We start from the raw sequence: 18,000 nt of genomic DNA, 5'->3' as shown, positions 1-18,000 counted from the left end.
ATTATTTGCTCATTTTAAATGTAAATAATTCACTCACTTTACATGTAAATTATTTGCTCACTTCAAATGTAAATTATTCACTCATTTTAAACATATAAACTGGAAACTAACTTCAAATATATTTTGCTCATCAAAATAGCATCTATATTTAAGGCTCATATAGAAAAGATTTTCAACTGTCTCATTGATGATAACTAAATTATATGTAATCTTTACTAGTGAAAAACTCGTAATTAGGTAAAGGAAAAAATACGGCATTTTGCTTCAAACACACACACACACACACACGCACGCAAGAAATGTACCATCGTGCGAATAAAGGGGAAAGTAAATACTTCCTAGCGATTTGCGTCGCCAGTTTACAAACTTGTGCAGAGACATAATTTTTATTGCCCCATCATTGGTTCACTAATGATTGCAATTCCGTGCCTTTATGATGGCAATTATGAACAACCACAGTGGTGGTAAACAATGAAATTCCTGGCTCAGTGAGTTTACTGTTTACAAATATGTAAGTTTCTTTTAATTCATATTAAAGGATTTAAAGGGTACAAAAGATATCAATTATTTCTTTTAAATTAAATTGAATGAATTTAAGGATAAAAACCTTGCTACGTCGTAAATGATTTTATTAAATGAAAGGAAATATATATCAAACCGTCCCGCCTAATTTTATGTGATTTTGATTCGAACTGAATATGTAAAAGATACAAACCTTCTCGTCGTCATGTTTTTATTCACTTTTAAGCTGAAGGATTTAAAGGATGCAAATTGTCCTTCATATCTATTTCCAAAAATAAGTGGAGTTAAAGCATGGAAACCATTGTACATCAGAGGTCCTAATACTCAAATGTTAACAAGGGGCTGATGTTCATACACACACACACACACACACACACACACACACACACACACACACACACACACACACACACACATATATATACATATTATATATATATATATATATATCTACATATACATATTTCTGATTTTTTTATTTTTTATTTATTTCTTTACTGTGTTCTGCTTTTCACGTTTTTGTCATACGCACATTATTCTCTGTTCTTTTAGGCTTGCTTTACACGAATGTTTACATGTTTACATTAGTAATAATAATAACAATAATGATTAATATTAACATTCTATATACATTACTTATCACTGCAGCTCTACAGCAGGGGCTTCAATAATGTTTATTCTCAGGCTAAACCAAACCAAACTCTCTGTAAAACTAGAACATGAACCGGAAATTGATAAATTACCAAAATTGTGTAACGGAACACTAAATCCCAGTGAACTGGAATTCAATCGAACACTTGCAGATTTATTTTTGTCAAATAGACATATTAATCATACTGGCTTTCAAGGTACAGTGGTATATAATTCTCAAACAGAATGTGTCTCATAAGTTTCCTCCCATCTGTTATGTCAAATATCCTTGCCTGTTATGTATATCATATGTTGTGTAGCATTTATTTTTATTTATCTACAATATGTACATATATATATATATATATATATCTATAAATATATATATCTCCCAATTCCCATGGCTATAGTGTAGTCATTACACCACACCTCAGTGTGCACTGTCCCTAGGCATTACTTAATGTTCTTCATATTCCTTCGTTCCCTTGCTGCGTACCTTTCATTCCTTTCTGGTCTTCCTCGTTGTCTTCTCCCTTCATCTTTTCCTCCAGACCCTCTTGCAGCCTAAATTGTTTTCATGAATTTTAATATACAAGATCTTCCTCCTGTTACATCTTTCATATATATACCTCTCATATTTCCTCAGAGTTTGATGGTGGCCTCGTAAGTCCCATTGCTTGGCAATTTAGTGTGAGGATTTTTACACTTCATTCTTCATTCCCATTTAGCTATATATATAAGATATAGTCCCATATTTCAAATACTCCTAAAAGAAATATATTAAAAAAACAGACACACAATACATATATATATATATATATATATATATATATATATATATATATATACCACTAAATCCACGTCGGAAGGTGGTGAAAATCAGGACTTTGAACAGTACCATGCTTATTCTAAAAAAGTTCACACTGAATACAAAAGAAATTGACAGAGATTTATATACAAAAAAAAAGGTGGGGGCAGGATTACAGTTTGTTTTTATCTGAAACGACATGTCTCTTTAAACAAGAGACAGGACAAAGGATCAAAGGATAATCAGTAAAAGTGAGATGTTCCTGGTAGAAGTAAGTAGTAAGACAGTCTCTGCAGATTTCTTTTCTGATGGTAGTTGACCTTGTAGAATAACCGTTGACTTATCCTAGTTCATCCCATGGCCTGTCTTAAGCCAATGATCCACAATGCCATTATTTGATGTTTCTTGAAATGGTATATTTGTATTGGGAGCTTCTTACTTTTAGTCTTTTCGATGTTTTGATCAATATAAATCTTATTACATTTCTTTGCAAAGAATACTGTATACATTATTGTTGGAACTGGGTGGACTGTTCTTGAGTAGTTTATTTCTCAAAACATATTATATTTAAATACTAGTTAATATCAATAGTTTTTAAAATGGGCTGCAGAATGAAATTAAGGATGAAAATGGTAAACAGAGAATATTCAAGTTCGTTGTTAACACTGGTTGGATTATAATATGTCTTTTTCTTATTTTTTACAAAGTTCTAAAAAATATGGAGGAAGTAATATAACGCATCTCTATTTTATCAATAATTTTAAACTCCTCTTCCAAAAATTCAGGACTACAAATTCCCAAGAGCTTAAGATACATACTGGAAAATGTTGACACCTTAATTTGTTTAGCATGGTTAGAGGAAAATGAATGTATGACAAAATTGTTCGTGGGTTTCCTATTTTTAAACAAAAAATTGGTGTTGTTAGAAATAACACCAATTTTTGAAATAGCACCAATTTAGTTGTTAGGTACAGTATTCGTGTATATCGCGTGAAAAAGTTACAATGTCGTTAATACTGGCGTGCGAGAGAGCTCTCTAGGTACTTATACTTGAGAAAACAGCAGGTAATCATATACATAGCGCACTTCCATACCGGATGAAATGAAGTTTCCCTGTGGTGTGGCCAGTACAGCTGTCTGACAACTTAGAAAGGCAGAAGCGTTTAAACCCCCCTTTACCGCTCAAGGTCAGTCTCTCGTTTGTTTTATATATATATATATATATATATATATATATATATATTATATATATATATATATTAATATATATATATATATATATTATATATATATATATATATGTATATACATATATATACTGTATATATAAAATATTATATATATACACACACACACATATATATATATATATATATATATATATATATATATATATATATATATATATATATATATATATATATATATATATATATATATATATATATATATATATATATATATGTTATATATATATATATACTCTTCCCGTGACTGGAGTGCTCTGGAGGGTTTTCATCTTGCAGTCTTTTGGTTAGCTAGACTATTATATATATATATATATATATATATATATATATATATATATATATATATATATATTATAATATATATATATATAAAAATATATATATATATATATATATATATATATATATATATATATATTATAATATATATATATAATATATATATATATATATATATATATATATATATATATATATATATATATATATATATATATATATATATATATATATATATATATATATATATATATGTATATATATCCGTTTAGCAAGAGTGGCACTAGAGAATTGTCAGTTTCTTGATAGTTAGATTACTATTTTTTCATTCAAGAGCCTCTTGAAGTGTAAATGAAATTTGCAAAGTTGGCCCTAGAGAAAAGACTTTGTCATGTGAGGCATTTCTTCTTTCTTCGACATTCACAACATCACTGGGCACTTCTGTACCTTGGAGCCACAACGCATTTGTATCAATACATAGTTTTTGGGCTAGATTTTAGATGGAAAACACATGAGAAAATAGTTGAGAGTTTTGTGAAATACAAGTTGCAAAATTTATTAGAATTAAGCACATTGATCATTCTCATGCAAAATGTTTACATGCACGCGCTCTAACTATGCACGTTTTAAACGCTATCATAAATTGCATATTTTCATTATATTTAATCACGCGTGTAGTGTTCATAATGAACAAAGTATGGAGAACGTGACTTTGTGCGATCAAAAAAAAAAGTTCCAGCACATTTGGAACAAATTATACACTGTCATATTGAAGATATGAATTACGAGATTTTTGTACTCTCTGGCACACGAAGTCGGCCTCTGCTATATATATTATTCCACATGCCATTGATTTCCATTTCTCTTCGGGTATATGCTACATTTAGTTTCTGGTACTTAGGTTTTATGAACTGGTTCAACACACTTAATATTTAATGTTGGCAGAGTGATTGACTTGGACATGTAACTAAATAATGCATACTAATTCTACTCTTATTTTCGCCACTCAGAATAAATAAACACAGAATATACCAGAAGCTGTCAATAGGCTTAATAAACCTCGCAGGAAAAGACAAAGACATATGAAAGATCATGGAGATTCTCATGTTTCAGATTCTCAAGTTATCTGCATCTTCTGCTGCGTTCCTGCAGGTTCTTGTATTCTGCTGTAGGCTTTAGAAAAGTAGCTGGGGTTGATCAGATTTTAAAGAACCTGTGCTGTAATTCTGCCTGAACATTCAACAGTAGTCCTTGGAGTTATTAAGTACATCAGATGATTAATGATATAGATATGTATTATTAATAAGATATATATATATATATATATATATATATATATATATATATATATATATATATATATATATATATATATATATATATATATATATATATATATATATTTATACAATATATAATGTATATATATATTACAGTATATATATATATATATATATATATATATATATATATATATATATATATATATATATATATATATAATGTTAAACGAGAAATATGAGTATTTCATAAATTACATCTTCCTGAAAAGAGGAATGATTATGCTATGCACTACTGACGAGATCCAGGGCACCGCAAAGGAGCAGCTATTTCCAAACCTCTTCTAACTTCAACAATAATCTTTTCAGTGCTCTGGACAGGGATTTAAATTTTTTATTCATTTGGTTTTTTAATCCTCTGACAAGCTTTTGAACTCTTCCAGGCCCCGGTTTTTTCTGACTCTAAAGCTTTCACCTCGCAAGAGTCAGATGTATCGTTTCCTTCGGTGTAAATCCTCGCTCTCTTTCCGCTTCCTTTCTTTATCTTTCTTTTCTTAGAGCCTGGGCTGGGTAAGGGTTTTAGTTTCTTCGTCCCAGTTACCTCCGTATTTCAGACTTCAGAAAAACTGTATCAGAAAGGGCTTTAAGTAGGGCAAGTATTTGGAGGCTGAGTTACTGATATAGTACATATTCTCATAGCAGATGAGACATGGGAGCTGTGGCGATTGATTATAAAATCAATATAAGTCATTAATCTTATTTTATTGATAACACATTTTTTTTTCTTAAAAAAAGTTGGAAACTTTTCACCAGGATTTGGTTTACTACAGTTTATAGTGGCAGGTAATATGTTTCCCAGTTGATGACCTTTGCAGTTCTTATGCTTGACTGTAAATATCAAAATAGATACCACCTAATAGACTATGAAGGGTAGATAAGAAAACGAATGTTCATACGGGTGGAAAATTTATTTATTGGACATTTGTACAGGTTACACTAACAAATCCATTGCATATATAATTTATATGTAATTATATACAATTTATTTATAATTAGTAAACTACAAGATATCCTCACAAATCAATTGCTTAAAAGAGGTTAGTGTAATATCACAGACCTAAAAGCACTGCAAAAAACTTTGTAGTAAAAAAGAATAGATAAGAGATGAGGCAAAAGGTTATAAAGAGAGTCTTCCTGTAACCTAACTACTTTATTATTAATTTCCTTCCGACAGCTTGCAGTCCTTTGCTGGTATAAAGACTAGGAATTCTTTAATTATTGCTGATACATTTCAGGAAAAATTAAAACATCTGGTAAAAATTGCTTATAAAACTAAGCAATTATCATTAGTCGTGATGGTTCACGAAGAACGGTGATAGCCCTAAGACCTGTGTTCATTTCTAATTTAAACTGCTGCTTTTGTGTGTTGAATTATGTGTGCTTGTTTATCTGTTTATTCGTTACAAAATTTCTTTATTCGTTACAAAATTTCTTTGTCCGTTACAAAATTTCTTTATTCGTTACAAAATTTCTTTGTCCGTTACAAAATTTCTTTATTCGTTACAAAATTTCTGAGCTTGAGGGTATTGAGTTCTGTGGACACTTGCTCCAGTAGTTATTGGCCTTTCAAGTATTTTTCCAAATGAATTTTTCCAAATGAATTTTTGCACATTTCAGAATAATGATAAAAAAAATAATAATAACAATCAATAATACAACTCGTAATATCATATGCATTCGATGAAACTTAAAATCATCATTATTTATTTGTTAAATGTATATCAAAATGAAAAAAGTAGTGCATTTGAGCGCCTACAGTTCATTACCAGAAATATAATAATAATAATAATAATAATAATAATAATAATAATAATAATAATTATAAAATTGTATTTTTCAATAATGAAAACGTGTAGAAGTGGGAAAGATAAGAGGAGTCTATAATAATAATAATAATAATAATAATAATAATACAATTATTAAAATTTTTTTAAATGTATTTTTCTCATTTATGGAAACGTGTAGAAATGGCACAGATATGAGGAGCCTATTATTTGAACAATAGCATTGTAATTATTTAGTAAGTTTCTCTGTCTGGGTGTACGCAAACGATATTCGTAACTTAATATTTATGAGTAGACACAACGAAGCTTTCCTTCGTTTGGTCTGATATCTATCTTTGCTTATCATACGGCTCTTTATGTACAAAGCTAAAACTGACAGAAGAAAATCGGATACGAAATCTGGAACTATGTACAGGATATGGTCTAGATGACTATACAGTTCTATGTAAAGTAGAATATACAGAAATAATGATTGATATAGAGGTAGCGAAACTCTCTCCTCTCTCATTTAGCTAACCAAATTCTATATCAAAGTCAGTGCTATTCAATTCACAATAGATGACTGGGTAGCTACCGGACTATAATTCGACACTTCTTAGAAGTTCCGAATTTTCATGTTTTTGATTAATGTTAATAATATTATTATTTACAATTTCATCTGAAAACTAACTTGACTACTCATCCATTTTATTTTATCTCTAATAATTCTAGTTAAATCGTTAATACATTTTAAAATCTATTTATAGTCTCTTGGCGGACTACAGTTGTAATTATGTGGTCTGGTATAATATTTATCAGTATTGATAATAGTGATAATGACCATTTCGATAGTCTTATCCGGAAACCAAAGTATAAGATTAAATACATCTCATACATTACAGTCTTTACTTGTGACGTTCTACAGTTACTGATGATTAAAGCACATTAGCTTTTTGTGTGCTATTTCTCAAGCAGTGCTTATGTTGCTTATTTTTAGTTATTTAGTGACCATGGTAGTGTGATGTCAGACAATTCATGATCAAGCAATTTCAGAAGTTCAGAAGTTACCTGCAGATTTGCCGCTTCAAATAGTTAATGTATGTTTGTTGAATTAAGTTTTATCCTCATTCACTGTCTTTTTTGAGTTTCAAACTGTTTACTTAACTGTACGTTCAACCCTTCTCCTTTATTCTGTTTTGGGGCCGGCATTAGAGCACCAACTCTTATTATTATAACAAGCATTAAGTAATTGGCCGTAAATGAATACATCAAGAATGTAATTTCAAAATCAAAAACTCTACTCGTAAATTTAGTAGGCTTGAACTAATCCAGAATTATTATTTCTAAAAGTATATTTAGATTGTAACCTCTCCTGAGTAATAATATCTGATCATAAATGTGGTGGGATTTAGCCATGTATGTCATAATTTCTAAAAGGAGTGTGGGTGTGTGCTAGCACAGAAAAATTTGGCTATTCAATTTCCTTATTTTGTACTTAGAATTGAAAATAGAAGTAAATTCAGTCTTGGAGGAAAATAACATGTCACTGGGTTAGTAAACTGTAGGTTTCCCAGGTACCAATTCTCTTTTATATTTGTCGTATCTGTATCGTAATTAAATCGTCACAATTTTCTTAATAAACTGTAATCTATAGCAATTGCACCTGAGTATTATCGTACTTTTATAGTAATTTTTCCATAACAAACGACGTTGCACGGAGATGTTTAAAGTCCATGGTATATAAAATGACAAGCATTCTAATGCACATCTCACAAATATCATTTTTTTCAGACTTTACAATTTCGTACCACTTTTTATATTTATACCTGCTTTATACCACTAGTAATATATTTCTTGATGTTTTTGTTTTTGTTGTTTGTTATTCTCTGTCGTTCATTCTTATTGCGTGAACAATTTATTATCTGGAAGCTTGCCATGCAAGCTCGTGAAAATTTACGGTTGTTGAATACGAGTATTTTTGCTTTTTTGAAAATGATAATAACAATAATATTTTAAGAATCACAGCTACGCGACAAAACATTTCCGAAAGTAAAGTTCCAATTAAATCTAATGAATTAAATTTTCTACAGGAATTCCTATATATCTGTTAAATATACTTCGTATGGCACAGTCCTTCACTTTCGCAGTTAATAATAATGAAACAAGTTATTTGTGATAGTTCTCGACTTAAACTTTTGATGATAATAATAATAATATTAATAACGTCAGTCAAACACCGCCTGCTGTTGGGAATCACGGTCCTAAGTAACTCATCTGTCATACGATGTCGCCGACGAACTTGCTAATACTGTCGCTACTGTTGAAGTTGTCGGCGAAGTCGTGCAGGGTGTGAACGGTGTAGAGGCAGATGTAACCGCTCCACCTCTCCACCCGGAGCCGCTGCGTGGCCGCCCTCAGCTGCTGCAGCTGGTCCGAGTCGTACGTGATCACCTCCAGCATCACGACGTACTTGAACGTCTCTTTGGGCTGCCTCCTTCTGACGACGTGCTCCTTCTCTCTGACGTACCTGGCGTAGGGCAAGGAGAGAGTGGATCGATAAGACAGTTTGTTTATGTTTTGACTTTTTAAACTGGCTTAGATTAGTAAATTTATTCGTTCATTACTCAGAATTAATCAGTCAGATACTTACATGCAAAATCAAATTGAAAAATTAATTATTTTGAGTGGCTGAATAATAAAAAGGAATAATTACTTAAGTATATACATTTTCATTTCAATAACTATCAGCCAATTAGTTATTCAAGTAACTGAAAAAGTAGGAAAATATATGCTTAAAATTTTCGTCCATATTAGTGTGTAACAGTAGTGGAACTTTCAAGTTAGAAAGCTAATTTCTGTACATAGGATTACCCAGAGAGAGAGAGAGAGAGAGAGAGAGAGAGAGAGATGCAAATCAGGGATATAGGTTATAGAAAGGAAAAGCATTATTTGAAAATAAAAGGTTAGCATCTTCACCGCACTCTTTTGGACGATGCATAGATAATAACTAAACAACAATAACAGTCACTAAGCAGTCACTCACAAACTTATTGAAGAAACCGGCAGTTTCTTCTCTTGTAGGTAAGTGTAGGCGACCCAGGCTCCCGACCATCTGACCCATCCCACGAGGAGCTGAGGGTCGGTAGAGTCCTCCAAGGATTTGTATCCTAAGACCAACTGGTTCCTCACTTTCGACTCGTGGTGCTTTTTGTCCATGAGGGGGGATATTCTCCCTCTCTCTCCGCCTTCGAGGATGAGGGTGAGCTTCGTGTGCTCGTAGTAATAATCTGTGGGAAATATGGTAGATTAATTTGAATGTAGGTCAAGGGAAACGCGGATACGTACGAGTAGTTTGACGCATATATATATATATATATATATATATATATATATATATATATATATATATATATTTATATCTGTATATATATGTATACATGTATACTGTATATAGTGTATATATTATATATACATATATATGTGTATATATATGTATATGTAGATATGTTTATACATATATTGTGTGTATATATATATATATATATATATATATATATATATATATATATATATATAAATATATATATATATATATATATATATATATATATATATATATATATATATATATATAGTACTAAGTAAAAGCAAAAACCTTTAGTAAGGTATAAGGTCCAGGAGTTTTCCTGCGCGACTGCGCAAGAAATTTGTGTAAGAGGTTTTCTCCTCCCTATTAACCTACATTTCAGACTCCGTAGGGGTATTCGTTTTTATCGAAAATGACGTTGTGAGAAGAATAATGATAATTAAACAGTTTAGTTGAAAAGCACGAAGGGGTAAAAATAGTAACGTTTATCACTGTCTTGATATTTCATTGATTAATTTTGATTCATTTATTATTCTCCTGTATTTCGGCGTCTTTTTTTCCCATACGGACTTTATGTTGAAATGAAGCTTGTTTTGAAAGTTAATGGCATCATTCAGGCTGGTCCCATAAGAGTGCTTGAACTAAAGACCATTGTTGTGTGTAATTTTTTTTTAAAGTAAATTTGTACAACAGTACAAATCTCTTTAGCATTCAAGGACTATTGCCTTTATCGGCATAATAATAATAATAATAATAATAATAATAATAATAATAATAATAATAATAATAATTAATAATTATTATTATTATTATTATTATTATTATTTAATATTATTATTATTATTATTATTACTATTGACATTAAAGGCACTCTTACCTTGAAGTAAGGTGAAGCTGGTTCCTAGAGCTTTTTTGTCCTGTTGAATCCTTTCATATTGATACATAGGCATCCGGACACCGCCCAGGATATGTGCCACAGGATACCACAGTAGAGGTTCTGTTTAAAGAAAAAGGGTTTTAGTAATCATATATAAATATTATGTGTACATATATATAATATATATATATATATATAATATATACACATATTTTATGTATATGTAAATATATATATGTCTGTATGTATATATATATATATACTGTATATATATGTATATATATATACTGTATATATAATTAATAAATTTTAGGCATTTGAAAATAAGGCGATCAGAAGAATATTAGGAATTAATTGGAGGGATAGGATATCAAATAACAGAATTTGAGAAGTAACGGGGGTGCAGCCGGTCAATGAGTATGTTAGATTCTCACGCTGGAAGTGGCTAGGCCATGTGTATAGAAGACAGGGAATAGTGCGAGATGCACTGGGGTGGGCTGCCCTTGGTAGAAGAGGTAGAGGTAGGCCAAAGGAGACGTGGTTGAGGACAGTGAGGCGGGAGGCAGGAGAAGAGTGTTGGGGAGATCTTGAGGAGTTAGCCCAGGACGGAATGTGGTGGCGTGAGTTCATCGAGGCTACTCATACCCACTACGTCGGTGCCACAAGAAATGGTTGAGATATATATATATATATATATATATATATATATATATATATATATATATATATATATATATATATATATATATATATGAATATAAGAAGGCCCATAAAACACTATTTAAACGTTGAAACCATATATTTCGGGCACTAGCTTCTGTGCCCCTGTTCACTGGTAGAATATGGACAGGTGGAAAGTTACAATGGTATATATACAAAAACATAAAGGTGTGGCCTAGGCCTCCCGATGTTATGGAGGTGGCGTTTCTTAAGGAGGAGAATGGCCAAATTCCTAGTGGTTTTTGGCCTCATTGGCTCCCGTTTGGCGATGGATCTGGCGGTCCCGTTTCCTGGGTCATCTTCTTCATGAGGGTTTTGAGGTTAAAGTGTCGATGTCATCCGATTTCCAATGTCCTCCTGACAGGTTCATATTGTTGGTTTGATTGATGATAGCAGATTCCAGCATCCTTCTTTTGTACGGACAGCTACTTTTGAAAACCAACTCCGCCCCACTCCAGTTAATGACATGCCCTGTATTTCGGAGAGTTTGGGAATTTTCCTACATATCAGAAATACAGGGCATGTCATTAACTGGAGGCCAAAAACCACTAGGGACTTTGGCCATTCTCCTCCATAAGAAACGCCACCTCCATAACATCGGAGGCCTAGGGCCACACCTTTATGTTTTTGTATATATACCATTGTAACTTTCCACCTGTCCATATTCTACCAGTGAACAGGGGCACAGAAGCTAGTGCCCGAAATATATGGTTTCAACGTTTAAATAGTGTTTTATGGGCACTCTTATATTCATATTACACTGTAGTATTACAGGAAAAGACATTATATATATATATATATATATATATATATATATTATATATATATATATATATATATATATATATATATATATATATATATATATATATATATATATATATATATATATATATATATATATATGGTACATTGTGTTTGAGTACAAATGTGGTTTAATATCAAATTCACTCACCCTCGGAATAAACAGCGATGGGAATTTTTATAAGTAAAAAAAGCTAACAGCGTCACTGACAAGTCGTCGTTCCCAACCATTCGGTACTTCGAGTCCACCTGGTGACGGATTGCTTAGCACTCATGAATTACGAGCGGTTGGGAATTCGATGTTAAATGATATAATTGGTGAATATAAAAAAAGTGTATAGGAAAAATTCACATATACAGTGTATATATATATATATATATATATATATATATGATTTTTATCACACCGTGATTTATATACAATCATGAAGCTACAAATGTCGCTTAATATCGAAACCACGCTACTCGGTATATTCGTTGGAGAATTGTTACCGAAGGGGAATTTATATAAGTGATAAATGGTGGAATTGAATTGGGGACACGAACCCGCGACGAAAAAGCCTATTCAGCGACTCCAGTTGACGTAAACCATTGAGCCATCAAGAGGTATAAGTCTTTTGCCGAGATGTCGTACCTTTACCCGTCGTGAGCGGGGGAAAGTGCTTAGCTCGACAATGACCCACCTCCGCCATGACAGTTCATTGGTACGTTTGGAACACGCAGCTCTTGTTATGAAATTTTTATCACACCGTGATTTATATAAATCATGAAACTACAAATGTCGCTTAATATCGAAATCCACGTTACCTGGTATATCTCCGTTGGAGAATTGTCGCCGAAGGGGAATTTATATAAGTGATAAATGAATTGAATCGTGGGGACACGAACCGCGACAATTCTCCAACGGAGATATACCGAGGTAGCGTGGATTTATATTGCGACATTTGTAGCTTCATGATTATATATATATATATATATATATATATATATATATATATATATATATATATATATATATATATATCTATATATATGCATATATATATGTATATATATATATGTATATATATCTATATCTATATATAATGCATATGTATACATACATATATATATGTATATATATACAGTACATACATACAATGGAAGCGAATTACTTGGTGCGCACTTTTAATCAGCCTTCAACATTTTAGTAACTGATTTTATTGCGATTCCGATGTCCTGAATTACTGTCAATGTGAGAGTGAAGGAATGGGTAAATTTACCCATTATGTGACCTTTAACATGAAAGAACTATAATATATAAGAGAATGTTAGGTGATTCTATGAATTCGTGAAGCCCTTCCGAGAGTAATGATAAAAAAGACCTACATTCACATGTGATCATAAAGACTGTAGTACCCTATGATTGCAATGTCAAAATATGGCGTCAATGGTACAGTTATAAGGAGGTAAAAGTAACCTTTTGGGATTTACCAGTTATAGAATGCATTATAAACTAAAGGTAACAAAATACAATCATTCCTGCACGATGTACAACAATTTAAACAAACTCGTTATCCAAGATCTGAGTAGTTATGCAATACAGTGATGTCCTAGACGAAAGACCCATAAGTCACAGCCAGTTGCATGGCCCAACAGTGGAAAGATAATTGCTAGCTGCGTGTTGTTGATTGGGTTAAAATATTGTTTTACTAATTTTCTTTCTATTACAGAGATCCATGCAAGACTCAGTAGAAGCTGCTGGGTTTTTTTTATTAGAAGGATTATGCAAGTTATTCACTGATATTCATAAAAAAATTCAAACGGCCTTGTTAAAGATGTATATAAACTGAGTGACAAATAACGGCAAATGAACTTTAGACATAGGTTTCAGCAATAATACGTTAATAGTAAAGACTGTTGACGAGAATGTCACTATTAATAGCAGCTGGGATTTAAAAGTCCTTTTCGCGTTCGTAGCTTGAAACGAAAACCTTGAATTATCCGTAATCCATAAACGATCTATTACGCTGGTGAACTGTATCATTGACTGGGGCCGATAAGCAAGCCAGGCGCTGGGTAGAAAAGTATGAGGCATGAAAAAGGATGAAGGAAGGCAAAGATACGAGAACAATAGACCTTATACTTCCATAGATTACGTAGTCCTGACATGCTCGACAGAAATTCGATGCACCCACACACTCAAGCTGGCCATGGGACTGGCAGCTTCTTGCAAAAATTCAGTGCAGCAGAACTTAGGAGGCTGAGTGGTTATGAGTCATAATGAGGCCTGAGACGCTATAATGGTGAGGGGTTAAATAGAGCTATCTTTATAGACGGCTAAAGTAATGCGAATACCACCACATTTTATAAAATGAAATGACGATTTGTTGTTTTTTGTTGAAGAAAAGAATTAAGCCCCATCCAAGCATGCTCACACACACACACACGCACTATATATATATATATATATATTATATATATATATATATATATATATATATATATATATATATATATATACATATATATATATATATATATAATAATAAATGGACCTGTTTAAACAGGATGATATCAAATGGAGATTTTACAAAAAAGAAAAAAATTACAAGCGTTTGAGGACTATCTGACCCCATTGTCCGGTAGCCAGCTACTGAATTTCCGTTAGATTCCATCCTGCTGAAATGAAGTTCTGTTGTCTTTGATAAAAATGCACAGCACTATTGTTAAGTGATCAAGTTTAGTATATGCAAACATATGTATATGTGTATCCATATTTAGTATATGTAAACATATATATATATATATATAATGTATATATATATATATATATATATATATATATATATATATATATATATATATATATATATATATATATATATATATATATTTTTTTTGTTTTTTTTGTTTCTTACCTCCCATTTCTCAGGAAGCGTCGGTCTCTATGGCGTTGAGGACGAACCCTTCTGTGAAATGAGTGTTCGCCTGCAGGGACTGCGCCAGGAGTCCCCTAAGGTCTCTGTAGTGGTCGTCCCACGTGATGAAAGACAGGACGGCGTGGGGCTTGTTGGACGTCCTGATGGGGGAGACCATCGACATCGGAAAATGATTGTGCGGAGGAGCCACTACGGCAACTGAACTCTGTCCGCCGTTGAAGTAATTGCTGCAGGAGAAAGAAAGAAGAAAGGAAAGTGAGAAGAAAGGGACATGATAGAAAAAGCATTTAGCAGAATGGGATTCTTTTTAACAGTTTGGTAAAATTTTGCTGAACAACAGCACCAATACGCAGTAAATGTGCCTCGCTGTGGAACTCCTCAGTTCCAGAGGTCCTTTATTCCTCACACAACTGGACTGCGGAACAGCCTCCCAGAGGAAGTCGTGCGATTGGAACTTCAGAGTTCAAGTGAAGATGCAATGCATTACTACCCTAATACAGTTCTCCTTGCATTTTAATAATTTACTTACGTTTTTATCTATTTATTTATCCATTTGTGAATTTATTTTCTTTTTAATAAGTGATCTCTTCTTCCTGTACTTCCCTTTGCCTCCTGTTGCTTCTTTCCAATGAACACCGTATTCTTTGGAAGCTTCAATTTCAAATAAGTGGCCCCTGTGGGCTTGTTCCATATGAACAGGCTTCATCTTCTGAATAATAAATGATAATAATAATGTCTTGTGTCATTGTTAAATCAGAATCCTTTCGTGATTCATTTACACTTTTTTAGTGACAGAATTGAAATATTTTTTTTACCGTGACATTATTGTACGAAGTGACCTCTAAAATTTGATACCTCTGTCTTTCAGCAGTTCACATTAATAGGTATGATACACATGGATTAGGGTCGTTCAGCATAAAAATTTGAGCCTTGCATGTACTAAGAAACTTTAACAAGTGAATATTGAATGAAAGTAGTCTTCAAATACGGGATGATTGAGAAAGGGGTTGGGAGGGGGGCGCAAATAGAGGAGTGGGGGAATTGGCGTGGTGATGTTGCGTGGTGGAAGTTTGGGTACGGGTAGGTGGGTGGCGGGAGAAAGGAGTTGGGGTTGGGGGGGCGGTGGTTCGTTGATGTGTGACAGGCTAAGTTTCGGGGATTTTACTAGGGGGTAAATATTCCGCCTCATGGCACAGTAAATATCAAATCGAGCATGGATGTCGATACTCTGCAGACCTTCACTTAATCGATATTGACGATCTTCATCTTTCCTTTTCCTAAATTACAATTTCTGTTTGCCATGGTAGATATTCTGTCATACATATATATATATATTTTCAATATATATATACATATATATATATATATATATATATATATATATATATATATATATATATATATATATATATACTGTATATATATATATATATATATATATATATATATATATATATATATATATATATATATGTATATGTATATGTATATATATATTTTAAGCCCTTTCCATTACAATAATATACTTATATATATATATATATATATATGTAATATATATATAATTTTTCATTAATGTTACTGTTAATTACAGTAATTATTTATCAACTTTCTATTCAATTTTCTGTATTCTATTTGAGTGCTTTATGAGTACTAAAAATTGAATGGAAGGATAATAAATAATCAATTAGCCATAAAGTTTAATGAAAATTGCTTACGAGAAAAATTTGCTCAAGAAGTATATATAATGAGTATATATATATATATATATATATATATATATATATATATATATATATATATATATATATAATATATATATGATATATTTTTATCACATCACCGTGATTCATATACAATCAGTTAGCTATAAACGTCCTTTTTAATATCCAATTGCTCTACCTCCCGAAATAATATATTTTCATATATGTTACCGAAGGGGAATTTTTTAGTTGATAATAAGTTCGTCGTCCCGTGGGCTCGAACCAGCGAAGGACAAGAGCTCAGGACTACAGTGGACGCATTACGGTGTGGGTTAATGCGCCCTTTCTATAGCAGGGGGTGTCTCCATAGGAAAACCTACACAACTGCCTTGCTACCGTTAAAACTGTGTACTACTACTATTAAATATGAGTGTCCGGAGCTAACAGTAACTTTGGCATTTAAGAAAAGGTTGATTTCTAATTAAAAGTTCTGTCAAAAAAAAAAAAAAAAATCTTTTTAATGATAAAGTTTTATTTACTTGGAAAGTATTCCACTGTCTGACGCTATAAACCAAAGCGTCAACCAGGCTGGAAAAATAGAATGCAACACTCAAAATTCGCGGATGCAAGTTGCATCTTATTATTTAGAAATAAATAACAAGGTTTGTAACAGGTGTGGAAAGGTTACTCTAGAAATTATATTTACTTAGAGATTTGTCAGTGATCAGAAAGTCAGTTATCAATGCTAAAGTTTTTCATGATGGAAAAGAATTCCTAGTCAGCCACCAAGATTTTCATGGTCATATTATCACTGGTTGTTGTCAGTCTAATACTTTACTATATGAATGAGAAAGTTTTTCTTCAGTTAGATAGTTTGTTATTGGTTAAAAAGGTTGCTGTTAACCATGAGATTTGTCATTCATCAGTTGATTTTATATTGATATGAAAACTTTGCATTATCAGAAATTTAAGCCCTTTTTAGAAAGTTTGTAACTGAGAAAAATGTTATTGATAAA

The 18,000-nt window shown here is 31.9% G+C and overlaps 1 protein-coding gene and 1 pseudogene across 1 annotated transcript in view; one reads left to right on the top strand and one right to left on the bottom strand.

The window, feature by feature from the left end:
- The window catches only part of LOC136842879 (uncharacterized), a 465,824-nt gene that overhangs the window by 13,632 nt on the left and 434,192 nt on the right, over positions 1-18,000 (top strand). The window lies entirely within an intron of this gene.
- The window catches only part of LOC136845900 (uncharacterized), a 61,769-nt pseudogene continuing 50,484 nt past the window's right edge, over positions 6,716-18,000 (bottom strand).

This window comes from Macrobrachium rosenbergii, chromosome 2, assembly GCF_040412425.1.
Source record: "Macrobrachium rosenbergii isolate ZJJX-2024 chromosome 2, ASM4041242v1, whole genome shotgun sequence".
NCBI lineage: Eukaryota > Metazoa > Arthropoda > Malacostraca > Decapoda > Palaemonidae > Macrobrachium > Macrobrachium rosenbergii.
Note: the sequence above shows the minus strand (reverse complement) of the source record. Positions and strands in the feature narration are given on the sequence as shown.